This window comes from Silurus aristotelis (assembly GCF_946808225.1).
Source record: "Silurus aristotelis genome assembly, chromosome: 27".
NCBI lineage: Eukaryota > Metazoa > Chordata > Actinopteri > Siluriformes > Siluridae > Silurus > Silurus aristotelis.
In genome coordinates this window covers 15,732,213-15,736,513 of record NC_139600.1, presented here as the reverse complement: position 1 = coordinate 15,736,513, position 4,301 = coordinate 15,732,213, and positions in this window count along the sequence as shown.

Genomic DNA, 4,301 nt, shown 5'->3' with positions numbered 1-4,301 from the left:
TTTTAACTTCTGACTGTAGAACAACAATTGTACATGTTCGTACTGGAATTCCTGTGGTATCGAAAACTGCCTGTATGAGTCTGATATACTGTTTAATAAACCCTGTGCAAAAGGATCTTTAGAACCTGTTGTTTTTTGTATTGTGTTACGTTTTTTTTTATGCGGCAGCAGGCAGAGGAACCGAGCTGGGAAGGATTTGCTGCAAGTTAGAGCAGTAAAGGATGGAGATGGAAATGTGTTGACTAGTGAGGAAAGTGTGTTGAGAAGATGAAGTGAGTATTTTGAGCAGTTGATGAATGAGGAAAATGAGAGAGAGAGAAGGTTGGATGGTGTGGAGATGGTGAAGTAGAAGCATGTAGATGTTAAGGAGAGATGCAGTGGAGTTTTTAAGTAAATTGTTTAACAGGGTTTTGGAAGGTGAGAAGATGCCTGAGGAATGAAGAAGGAGTGTGCTGGTACCGATCTTTAAGAATAAGGGAGATGTGCAGACCTGCAGTAACTACAGGGGAATTAAGTTGATCAGTCACACCATGAAGTTATGGGAAAGAGTAGTGGAAGCCAGGCTGAGAGAAGAGGTGACCATCTGTGAGCAACAGTGTGGTTTTATGCAGAGGAAGAGCACCACAGATGCATTAATTGCTTTGAGAATGTTGATGAAGAAGTATAGAGAAGGTCAGAAGGCATTGTGTGTTTGTGGATTTATAGAAAGCGTACGACAGGGTGCCGAGAGAGGAGTTGTGGTATTGTATGAGGAAGTCTGGTGTGTCAGAGAAGTATGTGAGGGTGGTGCAGGACATGTATGAGGACAGTGTGACAGCAGTGAAGTGTGCAGTATGAACAACAGGCTGGTTCAAGGTGAAGGTTGGACTGCATCAAGGATTGGCTCTGAGCCCTTTCCTGTTTGCAGTTGTGACAGACAGGTTGAAGGACGAGGTCAGACAGGAGTCTCCCTGGACTATGATGTTTGCGGATGATATTGTGATTTGTGGGGAGAGTAGAGAGCAGGTTGAGAAGAGCCTGGAGAGGTGGAGATATGCGCTGGAGAGAAGGGGAATGAAAGTCAGTAGGAGTAAGACAGAGTACATGTGTGTGAATGAGAGGGAGGGCAGTGGAGTGATGCGGTTGCAGGGAGAAGAGGATAAGAACAGACGAAGGAATAATAATAATAGGAAAAAGTATATGTGTATGTGTATTAGTGCAGACAATTTGGATCTATTATTTGAAACGTGATTTAGTCTGGTGAAATATTTAGAATAAAGAGATCCGTATTATTTCTTTTTCGAAATATTATGCAATTAATCAAAATGTATGAATAATTAAACATTTCTTTTAAGATTTCATTTAAGATTAAGCTTTAATGCCAATTTACATAAAAAGAAAACATTTAACACCTGAAACAGGAAAACATTTCCAGAATTTGGTTGATTATGACCCAAAGATTAGTGATATTTGAATTTAAAGTCCTATTGAAATAATTATTATAGAATAAAAAAGAAATATTAAGAGGTAATTATTATAATTTGCTATTACAAATAAAATGATTAAACATTTTAATACAATTAAAAATGTATTTATGTTTGATTAATTTACTGTGTTATTTATTTAATTCAGATTATAATACTTTTTAGTTCTTTTAGTTGTGTTGTTTGTTATTGATAATAATCTGACTAAAGAGTTGTCAGTCGGTTGTATGTGTGTGTGTGTGTGTGTGTGTGTGTGTGTGTGTGTGTGTGTGTGTGTGCACACTGTGAGAATCAATTAAAGAAGCAACAGTTACCCTCTCACACACTCTCACACACTCCCACTGCGGGAATCAGAGGTGTTGGCACGGACACATGAGCCAAACCTTCTGTGAACTTGGCTGCTCTAAAGCCTATTAAGAGTCACTAATCTGAGAGCTGGCGACGACGGGCTACCTCTGCCTGGTTGGCATTCTTTCTCCTTCTCTCAATCACTTTCTCTCTCTTTCTCTCTCTCTCTCTCTCTTCTTTTCTCTCTCTCTCTGCCAGGGCCACGCCACAGATTATGTAAATCCATCAGCACCCCTCCCCTTCAGCTCCCCATTCCTTTTAGGCCTCATCCCAGCTCCAAGAAAAATGAATGAAGAGATAAAAGGGAAAGAAAACAACAAGACAGAGAGAGCAGGGAAGGAGAGAAGTGAACGACAAAAGGGTCGAAAGAGAAAGCCGGGGGTCAAAGAGAAAGAGAAAGAGAATGAGAGAGAGGAATAAACGGTAAACAAATAAATAAATGACTGTTGAATTGTAGCCGTTAACAGTGGAGAGCATTTTTGAGAGAGAGTGAGAGAGAGAGAGAGAGAGAGAGAGAGAGAAGGAAAGAGAGAGAGAGAGAGAGAGAGAGAGAGAGAGAGAGAGAGAGAGAGAGAGAGAGAGAGAGAGAGAAAGAAGGAGAGAGAAAGAAGGAGAGAGAGAGAGAGAGAGAAAAAGAAGGAGAGAGAGAGAGAGAGAGAGAGAGAGAGAGAGAGAGAGAGAGAGGAGGAGGAGAAAAGAAAGATGGATAGAATTCTGAAGACAAATATTTGAAGGAAAAATAAATATAGATGGAAAGAGCCACCTTGACAGAAAACTAGACAAAATGACTGACGAAAAGATGCATAAAGAGAAAGACTGACTGACACAGATAGATAGACATATGAACTCACATATAGATGAGTTGAACAACAGAAAGAAAGAAAAAAACAGAAAGATAAGTAGACTTCAACAAATAGAAAGATGCGAAAACAAAACAAAACTGAGAGACTGAGAGACTGAGAGACAGACTGCCAGACAGACTGAAACTTATAGATCTGTATATGTTACATTTTACACCAATAATTATAAGGAAAGGCTGAAAACAGACAGGCAGGAAGGCAGATAGAGAGGTAGACAGACAGGCAGACATTTAGACCTTCAGGCAGGCAGACAGAGAGACAGACAGGTAAGCAGACAAACTGACAGACAGAGAGACAAACAGACAGGCTGGCAGACAGATAGACAGACAGACGAACAGACAAACAGAGAGGCAGACAGACAGACATGTAGACATACAGACAGAGAAGTAAACAAACAGGTAGACAGACAGGCAGGCAAACAGACAGGTAGACATGTAGACAGGCAGGCAGACAGACAGACAACAATGTAGACAGACAGGCAGACAGAGGCATGGGAATGTGTAAGAGGAAGGCAGTGGAGCATAAAAAGCCTCATTAGCTCATCACTTTGTTATTCATGGAGCTGCAGGAGAGCCGGTTAACTCGCACAATTAAGGCATCACTTACAGAGAGAAAGCGCCGGCTTCTGATCTCATTGTCTTACAGAACAAAAGAGGTTAAAATCTCCCTGAGCTGAGTACTAGTGTGTGTGTGTGTGTGTGTGTGTGTGTGTGTGTGTGTGTGTGTGTGTGTGTGTGTGTGTGTGTGTTTGTGTGTGTGTGTGTGTGTGTGTGTGTGTGTGTGTGTGTGTGTGTGTGTGTATTGTGTACCTTGTGAGAAGTGTAGCAATGAATTGTGATCGCGTGCTTGGCCTTGTTGGTGTTACTGTCCAGGTTTTGTAAGTTTTAATGCCCTTTCTAAGTACTTCAGATTTTGGTGTGTTCCAATTTGTCCAAAAGAGATGTTCCAGTTCTTTCCTATAGGGTCAAATGGAAAATGACGCCTTCATCCTCCTGCTTTGTGTTTCCAAACTCCCAGAGTCCTGAAGGCTGCATTTGCGCTTGAGTGACGCTACAGGAGCTGACAGTGCAGGATAAAGGCCTGAAGGGTCAAGTGGCCATGATAGCTTTAGGGTTTGTTTGGCATGGAGAAATTCAGAAATGCACCTGATGCATCTGGAGTGTAAAATAGAGGGCGTGTGGAAGCACGTGAGAAAAAGGACGAGTCACAAAACCCAGTCAGGGTTAATATGCTCCCTGCATGCTTGGATGGGTGATAGGGGACAGAGCGGGTGACCCCATGGAAGGGGACAGCGTCCAGGGCTAAAGTGGGCGGATCTAGGGCTGGACAGGTCACGAGCGGGATCTGGAAGAACCTCGCTTGGGCTGACGAAGAGGAGGAGTGGATTTAACGCTCCTGTTCATTACTATAGCTTCCTAGCACTACAAAAGAATGATTTTTTATCAGTAGGAATATCGGGGTGAAGGGAGCTGCAGAAGTTTGGGGTTGCTGATGGCAGGTGCGTGTAATGAAAACATGAACGCGGTCTTCGTGTTCACAGCAATTATTACTAACAATCATTCATTCATTTATTCATTTTCTCCCGCTTATCCGTAATTCGGATCGCGGGGGCAGCAGTCTAAGCAGGCCC